Source organism: Felis catus, chromosome E2, assembly GCF_018350175.1.
Source record: "Felis catus isolate Fca126 chromosome E2, F.catus_Fca126_mat1.0, whole genome shotgun sequence".
Lineage (NCBI taxonomy): Eukaryota > Metazoa > Chordata > Mammalia > Carnivora > Felidae > Felis > Felis catus.
Genome location: NC_058382.1, coordinates 4,533,543 through 4,557,858, shown reverse-complemented (window position 1 = coordinate 4,557,858; position 24,316 = coordinate 4,533,543). Strand labels below are relative to the sequence as shown.

Here is a 24,316-nt window from a genome sequence, read left to right as displayed (position 1 = left end):
ACTCAGGTCTTTGAGGGGTTCACCTGCATTCTTATTGTGCACATGTGGCGTTTTGGCACTAGGAAAGACAGAAGCCGGAGAGGGTATCAAAAACTAGGTGTAATAACAACACTGGTCAGAGGGAGAACTAGTCTGTTCATACACGCTGGTCCCAGTTCATCTGAACTGTGAACTCAGGTGTGTGCACGGTTGAGTTGGGATTCAATGCTGGTGTTCTGGATACGTGGCCTGATGAAGGGAGGAGCACATGACTGCAAGGTTTTGGTCCTGAGCAGGGCTGTGTGTGCCAGAAGTCCTCTCTGTGCATGTATAGCACTGGGTGGGAAACTATCTGTGCAGGCACTGTGGGAAGCCATTAACAAAGATGAAGTCTGGGCAAGTGAAGGTAGAGTCGCATTGGTAGCTAATGTGCATGTGCAAAAGGGGGCGGGGAGGGAAAGATGTCACAGGGCGTCAGCTGCCCGTTTACAACGTGGGATGGAGGTTTATGCCTCATGAGAAAGTGCTCAAAATGAGGTGATACTGTGTGTATTAAAAGATGAACTGATGTATATTCAAATTTTCAAGAGTTATTTTGACCAGTTATTTGTCTATTCAAGTGTTTAGGCATGCTCCACCTGCAAGAGCTAGCAGTGAGGTTTTTATAGAGAGGTTGTGGAAGTACAGGAAGGATAGTGTTTGATTGGATATACCTTAAGCAGTTGCCTTATTTTTGGAAGGCCTTGTTGACTGTAATTGTTCTTTTCTTCTAACCAGCGCATTGACGGTAAATTAAGTTATGGTTTGCCTACAGAAGCTGCTGAGGCATTTGAGCCACCTGATTTTTTTTTTTTAATGTTTATTTTTGAGACAGAGCATGAGTGGGGGAGGGGCATAGACAGAGACACAGAATCTGAAACAGTTGAGCCACCTGATTCTAATGGCTTCCCTGTTTAACAGAGGACATGTAGTTGGTAGTATATTATAGGGTTTTTTTTTAAATATCAGTTTGCAAGGGTAATATTCAATTGCATAATTCCATAAACATGAATGTTGCAACAAGGTCTCCTTTACAGTTACTGTGAGGTATGATGTGTTTTTGTGTTGCAGTAAATCCATTTCTAGTAGTGTGAAAAGACCCCTTTGTGTAGCATTAAGGTAAACCATTTGATCCACATTAAGTCTCATATGACCATAACATTGAACCAGGTACAAATATTTTAGTGTCTGTGTGTGTTATGCAATTTCAGAGTATATATGAAATTGCATAAGAGGGATGATTTAACTCAATCTCACCAATGGTTATGTCTCAAGATCTGAAGTTTATAATTTTCATTTTACAGTTAATGATATGCCTGTGTGGAGTTGTTTTCTATCACTGCCATATCCAGTTGCACATAGGTAGGAAAGTAATAAAAAAGTAATTCTTTTATTAACAAGTCTGAATTTCAGTGGACTTGGCTGGGCTTTCTGTTTAGGGCCCTATATGGTTAAAAATCAAAGTTTCATGAGGTATTGGATCTTCTCAGGAGCCTCTAGGTCACCAGTCACTCCCAGGACCTTTGAGATTGTTGGCAGAATCCATTTTCTTCTCATGGTTTCCACATGATCTCTTCCATGGTCAAACCTTGCGCATGGTATCCTCAAAGAAGCGAAAATGTTGAGTCTCACTGTTTACTCAAATTTTGCCTGTGGTCCTTTACTGTCTATTCAATTGAAAGGATTACTGGGTATTTTATAGAAGCAAGTTATTGCCTTATGTGCTGAAATTATAAATTGTGTCATATGTAAATCAGAGAATTAATGAGTAGGATGAATTTTTGCCCTCCACATGAACACCTGCAAATTTCATCACCCCAGATCTCTCCTCCTGCCTCCTCTCTACCCTTCTTGTGACCTCAATCTCTCTATCCCTGGGACCATTAGATTTGCATGAAACCTAACTTTTTCCCTGCAAATGACCCTCCTAGTCTTCTTCACTGTTCATCTATAAGGTGAATTTTACTTATTTTTGGTGCACTTTAGACCTCTAGACCAAAAGCTGATTTGCCTGATCCTAGCACCCTCAGCCCAAACATCCTCCTTTTTCCATTGCCATTTATCTTCCCTCCCATTCCAATGACTTCAGCCCATTTTTTATGTCCACTGCCCTCAATGTCCCAGGCATCAATTATCAGGAGTCCTTAGTTTCCTCATGAACCTGCACCTAATACCAACAAACCTATACTCCCTGATACTTTCTCATGGGCCCTTCAGCCTACTGATGCCCACTGTTGGACAAACTCTGATGGTGCCCTTTATGTTCTCCACACATCATCTTTCCTTCCCACCCTTTATCTCAGTTTGGAGCACTGAATACCCCCAAGACTCCATTCACAAGCCAACTATCTTCCTTCTACCCCCTTGTTCTTCAACCCTTCATAGGCAGAAAGGTTTGTGTGCCTTTGACCCAACTTTTTCCTCATCCATGATCCCTTTCCTAGGATTTCCTTCACCCTCTTACTCCCTCTCCAAACATATCAATCATATACTTAATGTCCCTGTATACACCCCCAACCTTAAATCCTGTACTGCACTTTAACCCTTGATAACATTTAACTAGTCCCTTTTAGCCCTGTTATGGATTACATAGTGTGCCTCAAATACATATGCTTAAGTCATAACCCTCAAGTTCCTGTAAATGTAAACTTATTGGGCAATAGGATCTTTGCAGATGTAATCAAGTAAAATGAGGTAATACTAGAATCAGGTCAACTCTAACCCAATAACTGGTATCCTTATTGAGGAAAATTTAGAGACACTCTGAAGGATGTGTGATGATGAAGGCAGGGACTGAGTGATGCATCTACTGTCCAGGCTAGGCCAAGGAGAGCTGACAGTCCCCAGAAGTTAGAAGAAAGACTCAATTCTTGAGATAAAGTATGGCCCTGCCAACAGTTCAAACTTCTAAGAACCTCCAGAACTGTGAGACAGTAATTTCTCAGTGTGTTTAGACGCTGACTTGTGGTACTGTGTGACAGGAGCCCTAGGAAACTAACACAGGTCCTGTCTTCTCTTTCCCTGTGCCTCTATTACCCCAAGCCTCTAGGGTCTTTGCAACTCCATTTATCTCTGTGCCCTCTTTCTTACCCCCACTGTATCACTCCTCATTTTCATGCCACACATCTCCACCTAAGGTGGCAGTGCTGCTTACTTCCAGGGGCACACGTTGTATCATCCTAGATTATATTGTTAAATGTATACATCGTACCATAATCCTGATTTTTGTCTTTAGTGGAAGATATACACCAGTGCATACTTGAAAATGCTGTGTATTCTCAGTCTCAATATTCTAATTTATAAGATTATATTTACCAAGTAAGCACATACCACTTGCTAGACGGTCCATTCTAGAGAACATCGTAATTACCTGTAAATTTCAGAGGTGCTTTTTGCTACTCACCTATGTCTGTGTCCAGACTGTCTCCATATTCTCAAACTTCAACATTAGCTCTTTGCTGGGTCTCCAGCCTACTGGTCTTTGCAGACTTTAGAATTTCCAGCTCTCACAACCATGTTAGCCAATTCACTAAAGAAGTCTTCCCCTCTTCTCTATATATGCAGACATATAATGAGAGATAGATACCTATTTCTATATATGATAAGCCATACTTCTATATAGGTCTATAGAAATATAGATACAAAAATACATATATAGATTTCTATTGATTATTCTATTGATTATTTCTTTGGAGAAAACTAATATGGATTTTAGCATATGTACATTTCCTTCATCCAAAATCTGTTGAACTTGACTCACGCAAATAATTATACATGTCATGTCTAATTTGAAAAACCTTCCTTCCCATGTGCTTTTCAAAATTTTTGTGGGGCACCTGAGTGGCTCAATTGGTTGAGTGTCTGACTTTGGATCAGGTCATGATCTCATGGTTCAGGAGTTTGTCTCACATCAAGCACTCTGCTGTCAGTGCAGAGCCTCCTTTGGATCCACTGTTCCCCTCTCACTCTGCCCCTCCCCCCGCTTATTTGCACGCACTCTCTCCCTCCCTCTTAAAAATAAACATTGTATTAGCATAAAAATGAAAACAGAAGTTAAATCCTAAACTCCATTTGAAATTTTACACTTATGTGTTTAATGAATATTTGAATTTATGTAGTCTTTGATATTTGTCCTTAATACCAACCAGGTGGTCTTGTGCAGAAATTTATTTGAGGTTCTTTTTATACAGATTAGGATATAATTTACATGTTGAATAATTTACCTACTTAATGTGTACAATTGATGGGTTTTTAACCAATTCATATGTAGAAGCAAGCAAGCCATTGTTAATTTTAGGACATTTCATCACCTCCTAAAGAAACCTCATACTCTTCAGCTATCACCACCCTCTTATCCTTATGACTAAGTGACCACTCATCTGTTTAACTTTTTTTCAGTGAGATATTGACATTTAACATTATGTTAAAATGTTTTGCAATATATAAGTTAACATTCACATCACATCACAACTATAAATTTTTTGTGATAAAAATTTAACGCTTCCCATTATACCAATTTTCAAATAGGCAATACAGTCTTGTTCATCATAGACAATATGTATTGTATATATACACCACATTATCTACTCCTCTGACAATGGACGTGTTATCTCCATGTCTTGGCTGTTATGGTGCATGTTATTTTTTACGTTAGTGAATACTGACTTCATTTCATGCTATTGTAGTCAGGAAAGATGGTTGACAAGATTTCAGTCTTAAATTTATTAAAACTGTTTTCGTGGACCAACATATAATCTGTACCAGATAATGTTACACATACACATGAGAATGTTTTTTCGTTTGTTTTGGTTTTTTTTTTTGCTATTGGATGGATATTTGTAACTCCATCTGCTTAATGTCACTGAAGTCTGAGGTCTCCTTATGGATTTTCTGTCTGAATAATCTACCCATTATTCAAGGTGCAGTATCAAAGTCCCCTGCTATTGTATTACTGTCCACTTCTTCTTGTCTGCTAATAGTTGCTTTATGTATTTAGGTGCTTTTATCATCGGTGCATAAGTATTTATATGCTTTTATTGAATGGACTCCTTTATAGACTCCTTTATTTTTTTTTATTAGGGAAAGCAAGTTATATAGTGATCTTTTATTGTTGTGCAAATAGATATATCTTCAAACAAAATTACTTTTTTAAAAGTAAGTGACTCATGTATCCAAATTTTGGTCAAAGCAACAATATTCCAATGCACAAAGAGATTATTATTTACTTCAAGGACCAAAAAGCTAACAATTGTACTTCTCATTTCTGTTACATTAAAGCTGTAGGTTTGTATATGTTTGTTGCTATCTTTCTCCAACATTAAAGGAATAAATGTTTTATATTTAGTGAATATGTATATGATGTATAAAACATTTTGTCCATATAATGTAGTCTAAAAAGTGTGAACTAAGTAGAATGTATATCTTCTCATAAGAAAGCCTTACATTTCAGAAAGAACCCAACCTGAAATAAATCCATATTGCAAAAATGACCCATAAAAAGTCAATCATTTGCAATTGTGTACAAACTTCCCAGAAATTAATATCAGAAATCTTACTGAGGGGGTATTATACTAACCTATCTGAAAGGACAAATAATCTATTTGGCAACGTTAGAAAGCAGATAACAATGTAAATTAAATAACATGAAAAAATATGCAAAGTATAATAGCAAGATGTTAGAAAAAAATACTGTGAAAAAGATTTATTAACCTGTGCAAGTTGGTTTTGATCAATTGCCTGCTTGGTAGAGTAAATTACCAAGATTTTCTTTCCAACAGTATTTCCCCACACCCATCAAATTCTGGAAGCAATACGTTTTTCTCAAATTGTCATCCAGTGTTCTTTTTTGTCCCCAACTCTCTAAACACAGAAATAGGTTTTGAATCTCAACTAACCATTCAAGGGAGACAGAAGATAGAGATGTTCATAAACACTACACAAGCTAGGGGTGCCTGGGTGGCTCAGTCAGCTAAGTGTCCAACTTTGGCTCAGGTCGTGTCTCATGGTTCATTAGGTCAAGATCAGCATCAGGCTCTCTGCTGTGAGCAGAGAGCCTGCTTTCAATCCTCTGTCTCCCTCTCTCTCTCAAAAATAAGTAAACATTTTTAAAAATTATACAAGCTGCAATTGAGGTAGCTGGACAAACATCACCATTTATGTGAAAAGGTGTTGGTTTTAAAAGTGGTAAGACTACATGAGATATATGCACTCATGTATATAGTTATACACACACACATATTTGTGCCCTTCAAAACCAAAATTGGGGAAAACTTTATTGCCATTCTGTCAACCACTTAACTAAAAATGTTCAGAAAGTGATCCCTTTATTTTATACTGACATTCACTGTGTCTTAGAGCAATCTTAAAATCTATTTTGTCTAATGTAAGCATAGCTACCCCCACTTTCTTGTGGTTTCTATTTGTATGAAATATCTTTTTCCCCGCCTAGACTTACATCTGAGTGTGTTTCCAAATCTAGAGTCTCTTGAAGGAGGCATACAGTTGGGTCTTGTATTTCTTTCCATCCAGCCAATGTATATCTTCTGATTGGAGAATTTAGTCCCTTTACATTTAAGTATTGATACAGGTATGGAGTTGATACAGGTATGGAGTTACTGTTGTCATTCTCCTCCTTGTTTTCCAGCTGTTCTAGAATCATTGGCCCCTTTCTTCCTCATTTGCTCTTTACCTTTGTAATTTGATAATTTTCTAGAATGGTAAACTTCAGTTCTTTTCTCTTTTGTGTATCTACTACAGGTTTTTGCTTTGTGGTTATAATGAGGCTCTATGAAGACATCTTACAAGAGTCTATTTTAAGTTGTTAACAGCTTATGTTGCATACTAAAACTCTTAAAGTCCTTAAAAGTGAAAATACAATGGCATGTCATTTTAGGAAAGAGTTAGCTATTCTCTTTCTGATATCTGTAAAGATTTCATCATTTCAACCATTATTTTTCCCTGCCCCTGTCACTTCTCTCTTTGTATGTGCTCTTCCATCAGCACCACCACCACCCTGTTCTTTGCTTGTAGCTGGTGTTTCTGGTTTTTTGCTTTGGGTTTTTTTCTTCCTTTTTATTATTTATTTGTATGTTTTGGTTTGCTGTCTGTTTTCCTTTCCAGGGCTACATCAAGGAACAAATCAAAGCACAACTGGTGGAGAGTCCAAATCATCACTACGAGTCAGGAAATAAAATAACCAAAGTCACAACAACAGAGAGCAATTAACACTCTCCAAAAAAACAGCTCCTAAAGGGCCAGGCCCTGGACAGTGTATGACCCCCCCCCCCCCCATTAACAGGGCAGTGCTCACAGGTGCAGAGCACATAACAAGGTTTTAAATACATAAAGGAGACAAAACTACCCAAAATGATGAAACAGAAGAATCCTCCTCAAAAGAAACTCCAGGAAGAAATGATAGCAAAAGAATTGCTTAACACAGATATAAGCAATATAACTGAACAAGAATTTAGAATAATAGTCATAAGATTAAAGCTGAGCTTGAAAAAAGACAGAGAATCTATTGCTGCAGAGATCAAGGAATTAAAAAATAGTAATGATTAATTAAAAATGCTATAAATAAGGTACAAAATAAAATGGAGGTGGTCACAGCATGGCTTGAAGAGGCAGAGGGGAGAACAGGTGAAATAGAGATAAAGTTATGGGAAAGGATGAAGCCAAGAAAAAAAGAGATTAAAAATTCTGGATCATGAGAAGAGAATTAGAGAACTAAGTGACTCAATGAAATGGAACAAAATTCATACCACAGGAGTTCCACAAGAAGAGAGAAAGGGGCCAAAGGTGTACGTGAACAAATCATAGCTGAGAACTTCCCCAATCTGGGGAATGAAATAGACATTGAAATCCAGGAGACACAGAGAACTCCCTTCAGAAGTAACTTGAATTGATCTTCTGCACAACATATCAGAGTGAAACTGGCAAATACAAGGATAAATAGAGAATTCTGAAAGCAGCTAGGGATAAACAGGCCTTAACATAAAAAGGTTGACACATACGGGTAGTAGCAGACCTATCTACTGTCACCTGGCAGGCCAGAGGGGAATGGCAGGAAATCTTCAATGTGAAAACAGGAAAAATATGCAGCCAAGAATCCTTCATCCAGCAACCCTGTCATTCAGAATAGAAGGAGAAATAAAGGTTTTCCCCAAAAAAACCTGAAGGAATTCATCACCACTAAACCAGCCCTACAAGAGAGCCTAAGGGGGATTCTGTGAGTGAAATGTTGCAAGGACCACAAAGGACCAGAGACATCACTACAAGCATGAAACCTACAGACATCACAATGACTCTAAACCCATATCTTTCTATAATAACACTGAATGTAAATGGACTAAATGCTCCAACCAAAAGACATAGGGTTTAAGAATGGATAAAAAAAAAAAATCTATAATTTGCTGTCTACAAGACTCATTTTAGACCTGAGGACACCTTCAGATTGAAAGTGACAGATACAACTATCTGTCATGCTACTGGAAGTCAAAAGAAAGCTGGAATAGCTATGCTTTTATCTAGACAAACTAGACTTAAATTAAATGTTGTAATAAGAGATGAACAAGGGCATTATATAATAATTACAGGGTCTATCCATCAGGAAGAGCTAACAATTATAAATGTCTATGCGCCGGGGCGCCTGGGTGGCGCAGTCAGTAAAGCGTCCGACTTCAGCCAGGTCACGATCTCGTGGTCTGTGAGTTCGAGCCCCGCGTCGGGCTCTGGGCTGATGGCTCGGAGCCTGGAGCCTGTTTCCAATTCTGTGTCTCCCTCTCTCTCTGCCCGTCGCCCATTCATGCTCTGTCTCTCTCTGTCCCAAAAATAAATAAACGTTGAAAAAAAAATTAAAAAAAAAATGTCTATGCGCCAAATACAGGAGCCCCCAAATATATAAACAATCACAAACATGAGCAACCTTGTTGATAAGAATGTGGTAATTGCAGGGGACTTTAATACTCCACTTACAACAATGGATAGATCATCTAGACACAGGATAGATAAAGAAACAAGGGCCCTGAATGATACATTGGATCAGATGGACTTGATACATTTAGAACTCTGCATCCCAAAGCAACAGAATATACTTTCTTCTTGAGTGCATATGGAACATTCTCCAAGATAGATCACATACTGGGTCACAAAACAGCTCTTCATAAGTATACAAGAATGGAGATCATACCATGCACACTTTCAGACCATAATGCTATGAAACTTGAAATCAACCACAGGAAAAAGTCTGGAAAACCTCCAAAAGCATGGAGGTTAAAGAACACCCTACTAAAGAATGAATGGGTCAACCAGACAATTAGAGAAGAAATTAAAAAATATATGGAAACAAATGAAAATGAAAATACAACAATCCAAATGCTTTGGGATGCAGTGAAGGCAGTCCTGAGAGGAAAATACATTGCAATCCAGGCCTATCTCAAGAAACAAGAAAAATCCCAAATACAAAATCTAACAGCACACCTAAAGGAAATAGAAGCAGAACAGCAAAGGCAGCCTAAACCCAGCAGAAGAAGAGAAATAATAAAGATCAGAGCAGAAATAAACAATATAGAATCTAAAAAAACTGTAGAGCAGATCAATAAAACCAAGAGTTGCTTTTTTGAAAAAATAAACAAAATTGATAAACCTGTAGCCAGGCTTCTCAAAAAGAAATGGGAGATGACCCAAACAGATAAAATCATGAATGAAAATGGAATTATTACAATCAATCCCTCAGAAATACAAGCAATTATCAGGGAATACTATGAAAAATTATATGCCAACAAACTGGACAACCTGGAAGAAATGGACAAATTCCTAAGCACACACTTCCAAAACTCAAACAGGAAGAAATAGAAAACTTGAACAGACCCATAACCAGCGAAAAAATTGAATCAGTTATCAAAAATCTCCCAACAAATAAGAGTCCAGGACTAGATGGCTTCCCAGGGGAGTTCTACCAGATATTTAGGGCAGAGATAATACCTATCCTTCTCAAGCTATTCCAAAAAATAGGGAAAGAAAACTTCCAGACTTATTCTATGAAGCCACCATTACTGTGATTCCCAAACCAGACAGAGATGCAGTAAAAAGAGAACTACAGGCCAATATCCCTGATAAATATGGATGCAAAAATTCTCAACAAGATACTAGCAAATCGAATTCAACAGCATATAAAAAGAATTATTCACCATAATCAAGTAGGATTCATTCCTGGGCTGCAGGCCTGGTTCAACATTTACAAATCAATCAATGTGATACATCACATTAATAAAAGAAAAGAACCATATGATCCTGTCAATCGATGCAGAAAAAGCCTTTGACAAAATTCAGCATCCTTTCTTAATAAAAACCCTTGAGAGTGTCGGGATAGAAGGAACATACTTAAACATCATAAAAGCCATTTATGAAAAGCCCACAGCTAGTATCATCCTCAATGGGGAAAAACTGAGAGCTTTCCCCCTGAAATCAGGAACACGACAGGGATGTCCACTCTCACCTCTGTTGTTTAACATAGTGTTGGAAGTGCTAGCATCAGCAATCAGACAACAAAAGGAAATCAAAGGCATCAAAATTGGCAAAGATGAAGTCAAGCTTTCACTTGTTGCGAATGACATGATATTATACATGGAAAACCCCATTACTCCACCAAAAGTCTGCTAGACCTGATACATGAATTCAGCAAAGTTGCAGGATACAAAATCAATGTACAGAGATCAGTTGCATTCTTATACACTAACAATAAAGCAACAGAAAGACAAATAAAGAAACTGAACCCATTCACAATTGCACCAAGAACCATAAAATACTTATGAATAAACCTAACCAAAGATGTAAAAGATCTGTATGCTGAAAACTATAGAAAGCTTATGAAGGAAATTGAAGAAGATATAAAGAAATGGAAAGACATTCCCTGCTCATGGATTGGAAGAATAAATATTGTCAAAATGTCAATACTACCCAAAGCTATCTACACATTCAATGCAATCCCAATCAAAATTGCACCAGCATTCTTCTCGAAACTAGAACAAGCCATCCTAAAATTCATATGGAACCACAAAAGGCCCCGAATAGCCAAAGTAATTCTGAAGAAGACCAAAGCAGGAGGCATCGCAATCCCAGACTTTAGCCTCTACTTCAAAGCTGTAATCATCAAGACAACATGATATTGGCACAAAAACAGACACATAGGCCAATGGAATAGAATAGAAACCCCAGAACTAGACCCACAAAAGTATGGCCAACTACTCTTTGACAAAGCAGGAAAGAATATGCAATGGAAAAAAGACAGTCTCTTTAACAAATGGTGCTGGGAGAAATAGCAACATGCAGAAGAATGAAACTAGACCACTTTCTTACACCATTCACAAAAATAAACTCAAAATGGATAAAGGACCTGAATGTGAGACAGGAAACCATCAAAACCCTAGAGGAGAAAGCAGGGGAAGATGTCTCTGACCTCAGCCACAGCAATTTCTTACTTGACACCTCCCCAAAGGCAAGGGAATTAAAAGCAAAAATGAACTATTGGGGCGTCATCAAGATAAAAAGCTTCTGCACTGCAAAGGAAACAATCAACAAAACTAAAAGGCAAACAACGGAATGGCAAAAGATATTTGCAAATGACATATCAGACAAAGGGCTAGTATCCAAAATCTATAAAGAACTCCCCAAACTCCACACCCAAAAAACAAAAAATCCAGTGAAGAAATGGGCAGAAAACATGAATAGACACTTCTCTAAAGATGACATCCAGATGGCCAACAGACACATGAAAAGATGCTCAACGTTGCTCCTCATCAGGGAAATACAAATCAAAACCACACTGAGATACCACCTCACGCCAGTCAGAGTGGCTAAAATGAACAAATCAGGAGACTATAGATGCTGGCGAGGATGTGGAGAAACGGGAACCCTCTTGCACTGTTGGTGGGAATGCAAACTGGTGCAGTCGCTCTGGAAAACAGTGTGGAGGTTCCTCAAAAAACTAAAAATAGATCTACCTATGACCCAGCAATAGCATCCAAGGGATACAGGAGTGCTGATGCACAGGGGCACTTGTACCCCAATGTTTATAGCAGCACTCTCAACAATAGCTAAATTATGGAAAGAGCCTAAATGTCCATCAGTTGATGAATGGATAAAGAAATTGTGGTTTATATACACAAAGGAATGCTACCTGGCAATGAGAAAGAATGAAATATGGCCTTTTGTACCAACGTGGATGGAACTGGAGAGTGTTATGCTAAGTGAAATAAGTCATACAGAAAAGGACAGATTCCATATGTTTTCACTCCTATGTGAATCCTGAGAAACTTAACAGAAGATCATGGGGGAGGGGAAGAAAAAAAATAGTTAGGGAGGGAGCCAAACCATAAGAGACTCTTAAAAACTGAGAATAAACTGAGGGTTGATGGGGGTGGGAGGGTGGGTGATGGGCATTAAGGAGGCCACTTGGGATCAGCACTGGGTGTTGTATGGAAACCAATTTGACAGTAGATTTAATATTTAAAAATAAATAATAAAAGGATCTCTCTTCTAAAAAATAAAAATAAAAAAATAAACCATATTACAAAGCCATAGTTATCAACATAACATCCTTCAGACATAATGACAGGCATAGAATAATGGACAAGTAATGATGAGCTAGACCTGACTTCTCCACGTTAATGTTTATGACAATGAACTGAAGACCTCATTAAATTCATATTGTGACTGTGATTTCTGACTGGGGTGTGAATTTCCATATTTCTCTCAAATTGCGAGTGACGCTACATAGTCATTTCAAGAGACATGATTTTAATTCCAAAAGAAAACAAAAAAGGAAAAAAGAAAAAAGGAACAAATCATGATGACTTTGAAATTAAAGATTATTGTGGAAAGTACAAGTTGTGACCTCAAGAACAGTAACAACAATTTTCCTTGAACATTTCCTACACAGTACAAACCATTCTAACACTTTTTCATAAATTCCCCCAGGAATCCATGGTGACCGATGTGAACGTCTGATGTGATTTTCATCTTTCACAAGAATATGTTGGAAAAACTGTAGTCATAGCGGAGCTTGAGTTTTAGCTCAGATTGTCTGACTTTGAATTTGTCTAATGGAACACACAGACCACTATACAGAGGAAACCCTAAAAGAAGGTTCAGAGTAGGTTTCAAACTGAAAGAGGTAACACAAACATGACTGAACCACAGACCTCATCAACCAAAAGAGGGCAGTAAAGATACAACACAAAATATGAAAATTACAAAAAAAACAACAACAAAAAAACAAAAAAAAAACCCAAGTGTGATAGAATTAAACTGTTTTGGTCACTGAAACCAAAAAATGTTTTCAGGGGCTTAAAACGTACAGATCTATTTGTGGTGGAAGCTTTTTGTGTCCCCCCCAACACACCACAGAGACCAATCCTCACATTGATATAATGGACATAGCTATTATTTGTGAATTCCCTAGGGTTTTCAAAGTTCTGCCTCATTGATCTTTTCTGCTGAATTATATTTTACATATTTAAGACAGTTGTGTATATACGATGCATATTTTTTTTTCTAGAGCAACAGCGAAGTGACAAGGAACAGTCCATCTGTGACATGAGTATAGAATCCAATGGAAACTTTCAGCAGCAAGGCCTGATTTACAAATTCCACTTCCTACACTAGTATCTCCAGCAAACATGAGAGAGCCTTCATTTTCTAAAGAGACTAAAAACAACATGACTCACAGAAGCGAATTTCCAGCTTCAATGAGGTGATTTATGCACATCTTTCAGTAAATCCTCCCAAGGAATTTAACGTTACATGGGAAAAAAATATTAACCTATCATGGAGGGATCTTGCTGAGAGCAGAGAGCAAATGAAGTGCAGAGACCCGTGATGATTCACAAAGGTGTCAGGTGCCTAGCATTCTTGAAAGGGCATATAATAACTGCTAGGAAATACATGTCCAGAGCAGCAAGTAAGTAAATCACAATCTAAAAGTAAACATGCAAACATGTTGACAGGAGTCCCAGTTCTGCTGCTGACTGATGTCTAATGTTTTTCTCTCAGGATGAGATGTTTTTTTCATCTCAGGATGTTCTTGTATTCTTTCCTCAGTGTGCCCAGAGCAAGGTACCTCTCCATACAAATGTTTGGGGCGCCTGGGTGGCGCAGTCGGTTGAGCGTCCGACTTCAGCCAGGTCACGATCTCGCAGTCCGTGAGTTCGAGCCCTGCGTCGGGCTCTGGGCTGATGGCTCGGAGCCTGGAGCCTGCTTCCGATTCTGTGTCTCCCTCTCTCTCTGCCCCTCCCCCGTTCATGCTCTGTCTCTCTCTGTCCCCCAAAAAAATAAATAAATAAAAATAAAAAATAAAAAAAAATAAAAATGTTATTCATCCAGTCAGATAGAAGAGGAAAGGCAGAGTTTATTTAATGCCAACTGAATCTATGGTTCCCTTACCTCATTTGTCTCTCAGGTTTAACCAAAGAACGATAAAAATGTGAATCCTTTCGAGGTGGTGGAAAAAGAGAGGGAAGAGGCACACCTCAAGTGGGAACCAACAGGTTCAATCAAGTGTCCACAAAATCCAGCTTGAGTTCAGTCATGGGCACTAAGTGTGTTTACAAATGAAACAAAATCACAAAATACTTCTATAATCAGAAGCTCACTGCCCCTTCTAGGCTATAGAACGTATGTCACAGGCCTGCATCACAGGAAATGAACAGTTTCAAAGGATGCTTAAACACGGGGAAGAGGACAAAATAGGTGAGCCTAAGGCCCTTCTCTCTCCTCTTTTCATTCAAGCTGCCTCCACCCTTGCATGGAGAACTTGGTCAACCACTTTTATTTCTCCTCCTTCTAGTCACCATGCCAAATATATTCTTGGAAATAGTTGCCTCTTTTACCCAGTAATGCAGGTACAACTGCTTCTGATTGCAATGTTGGATTTCTTAGCTTGGAGACTATAAATTCCATAGCCTTTAAAAATATCAAGTTTTCCGTCCTTTTAGTAACTCCCACAGCTTCATGCTACAGGGTGTCTTGTGTTTTCAACTCAGGTTTCTTTCCAAAATCTGACTTTGACTAAAATGAGCATAGACATGAAGTTTAGTTGCTCTTTGGCATTTTCCCAAAAGGACCCACTTATACAGAAAAGCCTTCAGAAGACATGTACCCATTATTACAGGCACTTTAGGAGAGGAGAGATGAGACAGAGCACACGGCAGGGCAGACAATTTGAGAAGCTCTCACAGAAATTACTGTTCTTCATGTATCTCCTGGACTGCTCAGCCAATGAGGACTCCAGACTCCTCAGATGTTCCTATTCACCTTTCCACTCAGCGAGGCACACTCTCCTCTCTACCACGGCCTACTTTCCTCCAGCAATTTACCTTTATCTCCATTTTGATAAAGATAAATTAGCTTTCCTAAGTCTGCATCTTACTATGAACACCTAGGATGAGCATGATTTAGAGAGTAGGCTAGCTTTCATTACAGGCAACTTCTTAACAAAATGTTTAACCTATACATGTACATGTGGATTGGTATCTAGTTTGTTTTCTCTGTTTTATCTTCAAGTATACTTGACACACAATGTTACAGCAGTTTGGATGTACAACTTGGTCATTTGACAACTCTACAGGGTTAATTAGGCTCACCACAAGTGAGCTACCATATGTCACCATACAGTGCTGTTATAATACCACTGAATGTATTCCCTGTGTCTTAATAAGTCATGGTGATATAATTCCCTAACTGGAAGCCTGTCCTTCCCTATCCCATTTACCAATTTTGCCCATTCTCCCTCCCTCTTCCACCATGGTAACCAGATGTTTCTGCTTTTGTTGTCCTTTCTTACCGTTTGTAACAATGTAGATACTTCTCAGAGTAAGTACTTCTCAGAGTAAGCTCAGCTGGCAAGTATTCACATTAGACATCACTGGGGAAATCTCAATACCCCAAAATAACAGGTATTGAAAAGGAATTTTTGTCCTTCCATTGAACCAATGTGAAATGTGTGTAGAGCATGCTATCCTACTTTATTTTATTGGGTTCTACAACTGATAAAAATCCTCTTTCCACTCAGGTCCAAATGGGTGCATGGACAGCCTAGGCCATGAAACAACATACGGACATCTAGCCTAAAAACTGGGAAGGCTGTTTAGAGCAGAAATATGCTCAGTGCCAGTGACTGGTGACCAGCTTCCCAAGGAATCAGTGCTCTGCACATAGTTTGGAGCAAGACTAGGCTCAACACAGGGCTAAGTGGATGTGAGGGAGGTCTCTGCCAGCTGTGGGTCAGGATCCTTGGAAGGTCACCCATCAAAAATGGATCATACCTATGTTGGGCTTATATACCTGGGATGCCAGTGCTTTTTTTTAATTTTTTTTTCAACATTTTATTTTTATTTTTGGGACAGAGAGAAACAGAGCATGAACGGGGGAGGGGCAGAGAGAGAGGGAGACACAGAATCGGATACAGGATCCAGGCTCTGAGCCATCAGCCCAGAGCCTGACGTGGGGCTCGAACTCACGGACCGCGAGATCGTGACCTGGCTGAAGTCGGACGCTCAACCGACTGCGCCACCCAGGCGCCCCGGGATGCCAGTGCTTTGAGGAACTACCCACATGCCTTGCTGGTTCTATTAGTGTCCAGTAGCCTTTTGCATCTTTAACACCAACTCTGTCATGTGACATCTTCAAGCTATGCCCACAATGTTCCCCACTCCATCAACCTCTACAAAACTGGGCCTGGGAAAGTGCAGTTATCTATGGCACCCAACAGCATCTGCTCCACAGTACCACTAGAAAATTGTTTAATCATGAGAAAAGGATCTGACATTCCTCGATCCCAGAAAACCAGCAGGTTGGTTCCCCAGTTCCCATCTACGTCACATTTGTTCATCACAAGAATTGTCCTATGATCTTGCAGCGATCAAAGAGAGCTTCTTGTCAGAGCTTTCATCACATTTCAGGAGTTTTCCATATTTGTTTTTGTAGGATCTATCTTCCTCTCAAAGTATACTATCCTCATGTTTTATCTGTCCTCATAACTCTCTCCATACCAGTTGCCTGAAGTAATCCTGTAGACAATTGATTGTTTTCCTGTTCCTTCCATTTAAGTGGTGATAAGACTGTACTGAAATATTAGAGATGGCTCATTTGATCCAATTAGCAACCATTTCCCATTATATTAAAAAATTCTAGAGGTGCCTGGGTGGTTCAGTCAGTTTAGCACCTGACTTCAGCTCAGGTCATGATCTCATGGTTTGTGAGTTTGAGCCCTGCATCAGGTTCTGTGCTGACAGTGCAAATCCTGCTTGGGTTTCTCTCTCTTCCCACTCTGTCCCTTCTCCATTCTCTCTTTTTGTCTCCCTACGATGATGAAATAAACTTACAGATTTTTGAAAATTATAAGCTACTAAGAAACAAGAAGAGCCTGCATGGTTTTCATGGCAGGGGGGAAAGTCAATGTAACACAGGAAAGAACACTGTGATGGCTACATCATTGGAATGGAGATGAGGAGACAGACGAACTGGAGAGCATTTGGCAAGAAAGTGAGAAAAATTTTTCCTTCTATAATTCAGAGTCACTTGTGCAGCCTAGGTCAGATGTCCTTCCCCATAAGAAGAATTTATGCCAATGCTTCAGCCTAGATGTTTATTAAATCTCTTATCTTGGGCTGCATCATCACTCTTAACAGAATACTGTTTGCTTCCTATATTTAGAACATCTACTAAGCCCTCAGCACTGTGCATGTTTGTTTCCTTCAAATAGAGGTGAACACAACCCATGACTCATGAATCTCCAAGTTTTCACCTCATCAAATTTTTTTCACTAAAGTGAATACCTTGGATGAGGTCACTCCCAAGAAGGGAAAGAAATAGTAACTAAAGAAATCTTATTCAGTGTTCTTCTCCAACTGAGTAGGAAGGAAATGTATCAAATAAATTACATGGACTTTAATATGCTCCCTATAGAATTACTCCCATATTCAAGTTAATATTTGAACACTGTATCATTTCATGCAAGAGAATCTTAAAATCCCTGTGCCACTCATAGAAGCAAAAGTTCATGGAATGTGGAAATAGAATAGATTCTACAAGAATATTAACCAGGTAGACAAGACAGGATTTGCATGGGGAGATTCTCAAACCAAGATATGCAGAGATTTAGGAGACATAAATTCAATACAAACAATGTAGAGAAGTATTCCTGTTTTTATAAATCCATAACATTTTGGTTGTCAGGAAATTATCAGTTTTAAGATTTAAAATATCCTCATTTCAACAAATATTCCCATTCCCTCTAAAGATCTTGGTTTGCATACACATGTATTCTTCTTCCTTATTAGTACTGTTATTCCAAAATCCATCTTTAGCTTAACATAATATATTGCATTCTGTGCATTTCAAAACTGTAAAAATCTGGGTTCCTTATGCTCACAAAAACTACACTAAAAAAAAAAAAACAGAACAAAACACATAGGTTAAGACTTCAAATAGTGACTAAGAATCTGTAGAGAGGTCTTAGATTTGTAGTGAATTTGTTTAATTAACAGTTGTTAAGTAGAACCGCTGTGCATCATTTTGTGAGCCAAGGATCAATAAACAAAAAAGAAACAATTTACTACTCATAGGCCATGGAGGATGTGTACAATATGTCATGAGGGGCAAGATGTAGAGGTTAAGGTTGAGTGCAGGCAGAGAGATTGTCAGGAATTGGGCAGATGCCTTTTTGGGGGTGCATGGTTGGAGGGCCGTGGAGCTCCTGGGCTAAGTCTAGAATGCACAGTTGACCTCAAAATCAGTGGAGAATGGCAGATGCTCTCTGCAGGGGTCCTCTCTAAAGGATGTGCAAGGTGAATATACTGAGAGTGGGCACTCTTATACAAATGATGATTAGGGAATTCCTATCAGGAACTTCTGTTTGCTTGTGACTGTGGGGCTGTTATCTAGTGAGTTTGCTATTGGGTGGAGCTAGAGTCAGTTCAAACCCCCTGCAGCCAGACTGTTTATACAAAATGGATTGCAAGGCAGCAGTATCCAGGAATAGTTCAGCTACATTCTCAATAATACTCCTATGTCATCCTTATTAAAAGCTCCTAATGCCCCATCACTTACAAAAAGGAAGATATAATATGTAAACTTTGGGAAAATTAACTTCAAATAATTTGAGGTTTAAGGCCACTGGGCAAAGAGATCATTCGTGATAGCATCCCACTGCTTAAACAAGTACCAGTGACTCTTGAATAATGCAGGGGTTCAGTGTACCCACCACCCACGCAGTTGAAAATCCGGGTACAAGTTTGACTCCCCAACACATCAATTTAATAGTCTACTAATGAGAAGAAAAGTAGTCAATTAAAATATACTTCACATTTTATAGGTGTTCATTATGGTATTCCTACCATCAAGGAAACTCATCAAAAGAAAATATTAAGGAAATCAAAAGGAAGAGTACATACATTTACACTACTGTACTATAAATAAATGTTCCTGTAAGTTGGACTCACACAGTTCAAACCCATGTTGGACAAGGGTCAAGTGTACTTTGTGTTCCTGTTTACCTGCAACCTTGATGAAGATGGGGCAGGCTAAGGTTGCAGCAGGACACCACTTCTTTCATTATAAATCAGAGTTAACATATAAAAATCCATTCTGGCTTATTAATGAACAGATATTAATTTCAAATGTACTCTTAAGAAACCACTGCAAAATCACTGTATGATCCTTGGTCAAAATGCACATTAAAGTCTTTCAAGAACCATTCTTTTTCCCCATATGTATTGATTTGTGAGTTGTACTTTCCATGATGTTCGAATTAAGGCTAATTATGGAGTAAAAGTAGATTGATAATCATCTTTCACCCCTTTACAGAAGAGTTAGCTATACTTTCCTCAGATATCTGTGAAAATCTCTTTATTCCAACTACATAACTAATATTCTTCACTTGTAATAAATGCTATTATGAAGATATACTCAGATCTTTATGAGCTGCTACTGTATTTTTTCTATACACTAACTGGCAAAACATTTAAATTCAGAATGTTTCTGTCTCACTTGCATGCAAAGAATGATACCCTGAATACTTCTTGGTGACTGATATCATTGTTATATATCAATCACAAAAAGCATCCCCATGTAGACTTCCTTCACATGTAGTACCTAACAGTGTCCTTAATCTTCCAAGTCAAAGTAGCTAAGCATGTATTTCCCATCATAAAAGAGCCCCTCGTGTCTGTGAGACAACAGTCAAATCATTTTGCATGACATAAGCAATAAAGCCATAGCATGAGATGATCTATGAGTAAAACTAATAAAATATGCCATGCAGGGGCACCTGGGTGGCTCAGTCGTTTGAGCGTCCGACTTTGGCCTAGGTCATGATCTTGCCATTTGTCAGTTGGAGCCCCACATCCGGCTCTGTGCTGACAGCTCAGAGTCTGGAGCCTGCTTCAGATTCTGTGTCTCCCTCTCTCTCTGTCCCTCCCCTGCTCTCGCTCTGTCTCTGTCTGTCTCAAAGGTAACTAAACATTAAAAAAAATTTTTTTTAATAATAAAATATGCCATGCAAAAAAAAAAAGCCCTCAGATATGGTCGATAGAAGAAAAGAATAATTATCCTTCTCCAGATATCCATTACCCCTTGATCCTTTCAGGCATCTCCAAAATATAGCTGATCAAGAACATGGGTTTAAACAGTGTGCATCCATTTATACAGAGATTACTTTAAATATAAATCCAATGAACTACTGTAAATATGTTTTCATTATAGGTTCCTTAATCTTTTGTTTTCTCAAGCTTACTTAATTATAACAATACCATTTATAATACAGACAACAAAGAAAAGAATGCGATGATTCACTGGCAATGTTCTAGGTAAGGCTTCAGGTCAACAATATGGATTCATTCCTAGACTACAGGGCTGGCTCAATATTTACAAATCAATCAACGGGATACATCACATTGATAAAAGAAAGGAATAAGAACCACATAATCCTGTCAATAGATGCAGAAAAAACATGTGACAAAATACAGCAACCTTTCTTAATTAGGATCCTCAAGAAAGTCAGGATAGAAGGAACATACCTTAACATCATAAAAGTCATACTTGAAAGGCCCACAGCTAATATCATCCTCAATGGGGAAAAACTGAGTTTTCCCTGAGGTCAGGAATACCCCAGGGATGTCCACTCCCACCACCGTTGTTTAACATAGTGATGGAAGTCCTAGCCTCAGCAATCAGAAAACAATACAAAATAAAAGGCATCCTGGGGCACCTGGGTGGCTCAGTTGGTTAGGCGACTGACTTCAGCTCAGGTCATGATCTCATGGTTCATGGGTTTGGGCCCCACATCAGGCTCTGTGCTGTTGGCTCAAAGCCTGGAGCCTGCTTTGGATTCTGTGTCTCTCTCTCTGCCCCTCCCCCACTTGTGCTCTCTCAAAAATAAATAAATGTAAAATAAAATAAAAGGCATCCAAGTTGGCAAAGAAAAAGTCAAATTTTCACTCTTCACAGATGACATGATACTCTACATGGAAAACTCACAAGACTCTACCAAAAAACTTCTAGAGCTGATCCATGAATTCAGCAAAGTCGCAGGATATAAAATCAATATACAAAAATCAGTTGCATTTCTATACACCAATAATGAAGCAATAGAAAGAGATATCAAGGAATCGATTCCATTTATAATTGCACTAAAACTCATAAAACACTGAGGAATAAACCTAACCAAGGAGGCAAAATATCTGTATACTGAAAACTATAGAAACTATGAAAGAACTTGAAGAAGACACAAACAGATGGAAAAACATTACATGCTCATGGAGTGGAAGAACAAATATTGTTAAAATGTCAATACTACCCTAAGTGATGTACATATTCAATGTAATCCCTATCAAAATAGAACCAGCATTCTCCACAGAGCTAGAGCAAACAATCTTAAAGTAGGTATGGAACCACAAAATACTCCAAATATCCAAAGTAATGTTGAAAAAGAAAACCAAAGCTTGAGGCATCACAATCCCAGACTTTAACCTGTATTACAAAGCTGTAATCATCAAGACAGTATGGTATTGGCACAAAAACAGACACATAGATCAATGGAAGAGAATAGAGAACCCAGAAATAAACCCACAAATATATTTCCAGCTAATCTTTGACAAAGCAGGAAAGAATATCCAATGGAAAATAGTCTCTTTAACAAATGGTGCTAGGAAAACTGGACAGCAACATGAAGAATGAAACTGGACCATTTTATTACACCATATACAAAAATAAACTCAAAATGGATGAAAGACCTAAATGAAATGTGAGACGGAAAGCCATCAAAATCCTAGAAGAGAAAACAGGCAGCAATCTCTTTGACCTCAACCGCAGCAACTCAATATGTCTCTGGAGGCAAGGGAAACAAAAGCAAAACTGAACTATTGGGACCTCATCAAAATAAAAATCTTCTAAGCAGAAAAGGAAACAAAGAACTAAAAGGCAACTGACAGAATGGGAGAAGATATTTGCAAATGACATATTGGATAAAGGATTAATATCCAAAATGTGTAAAGAACTTATCACAAACAGACACATAAAAAGATGCTCCACATAACTCATCATCAGGGAAATATAAATCAAAACAATAATGAGGTATCACCTCACACCTATCAGAATGGCTAAAGTTAACATCTCCGGAAACCTGTTGGCAAGGATGTGGAGAAAGGGGAACCCTCTTGCACTGTTGGTGGGAATGCAAACTGATGCAGCCACTATGGAAAACAGTGTGGAATTTTTTCAAAAAATTAAAAATAGAACTACCCTATGACCTAGCAATTGCACTATTAGGAAATTATCCAAAGGATACAAAAATGCTGATTTGAAGGGTCACATGCACTTCTATGTTTATAGCAGCACTATCAACAATAGCCAAAGTATGGAAAGACTCCAAATGTCCATCAACTGATGAATGGAAATAGAAGATATGGACTGGAGGAATTAAAATGGCAAAGCAGCAGGGAGAGCCTGCGCTTATCTCATCCCTGAAATGAAGCTAGATCAGCACCAAACCATTTTGAACACCTAGGAAATTGATCTGAAGATTAACACAACTATCTGCCTAACTTTAGCCACAAAACTCGGCAGGTACATGATCTGCAGAGGTGAACTGAGGAAGAGAAAAGCCACATAGAGTAGGGAACCATTTTTATAGAAAGAGGACAGAGAGACAAAGAGAAAGAGGGAGAGTATGATACATTGGGATTGTGAAGAAAAGCACTCCCCCTCCCCAAAAGTAGCTGGAGAGAAAAACAAAGAGTGAAAACCTTCACAGGGAACTGAACAAAAAATGTTCCCCAAAACCATTGATGGGAAGAAAGGAGGGGGTTTCAACACCACCAGGATTCTATAAGCACTGGAGGGCAGAGGCTGATGTTTCAGAGCTCAGTGCCTGGTGGTGCTCTGGTGAGGAAGTAGGCAAAACCCCAAGAGCACACAGCACGGCCTGAGGGGTCCATGTGCCACATGGGAAAAAGCAGGTCCCCTGCTTAGAGGGCATTTGGTAGAGGCCATATGGCCTCCCCACAGGCAAAAGTCCCAGGAGACCCCAGAGAGCAGCCACATTTCTTGGTATTGGGACAAAGACACCGAGTGCAGTTAAACCTGAAGCTGGCTGTGTGTTGGCCATAATCTTGGAAACTTTACCACTGCATGATCACATGAACATTTTCTGGGGCAAGCTGGCACTCAGCCATTGCTCAGCAAGACCCTCCCCTAGAGAGTCAGTTTAGGCCAAACCGCAGGAGTTGCTGAAGTGTGGTGTTTTGAAACACAAGTCCATGTGAGATAAAACTCTGGAGGGAGGTACCACCTGGCAGGCAGACAGCTTGAACATGGACAGGGTAGAGACAGGGAGTGGAGGGAGGCCTGAGACAAAAAGAAGGAGTGCTTGATCGAAGGGCAGTGAGAGTGCAAATTTCCTGTACCAGAGACTAGGGAACTGGGTGAAGCCATTTCCACCTCTCCCATGCATATTCATGTGCACGTGCACACTGATCCACTCCAGTAAGCTAAGCAGTGCCACTTAGTGGAGAAGGGAGCCATTAAACAAAGCCCCGCCCAACTTCCCCTTCCAAGCACATACCTTAGAGTCCAGCACAAGTCACTCCACTTGCTTAGGATACAGACTATAAAGTGTTTAGTAGTTTCAGTTCTAGGGAAAACTGTATGTGACTTCGTTTGGATTTCATTCTGTTTGCTGATTCATTTATTCTTTTTCTTTGCTTCTGTTTTTTGCTTAAATTGTTTTTTTTTTTCTTTATTTTCT

At 38.9% G+C, this 24,316-nt stretch overlaps 2 protein-coding genes and 1 long non-coding RNA gene across 3 annotated transcripts in view; 1 reads left to right on the top strand and 2 right to left on the bottom strand.

Annotated features, from left to right (window-relative positions):
* The window catches only part of LOC101086687 (putative protein ZNF720), a 257,450-nt gene extending 250,138 nt beyond the window's left edge, over window positions 1–7,312 (top strand). Inside the window, exon 11 of the transcript XR_006590797.1 lies at window positions 7,138–7,312. The gene's annotated coding sequence lies outside the window, so the exon portion shown is untranslated. The remainder of the gene's footprint in view (window positions 1–7,137) is intronic.
* LOC105261213 (zinc finger protein 345-like) overlaps window positions 1–24,316 on the bottom strand; it is a 126,553-nt gene that overhangs the window by 50,762 nt on the left and 51,475 nt on the right.
* Window positions 980–24,316, bottom strand: LOC123382435. The gene is made up of 2 exons (XR_006590803.1): window positions 24,134–24,316; window positions 980–3,570 (listed from the first exon to the last, which is right to left on the bottom strand). It is a non-coding gene; the product is annotated as an uncharacterized LOC123382435 (long non-coding RNA).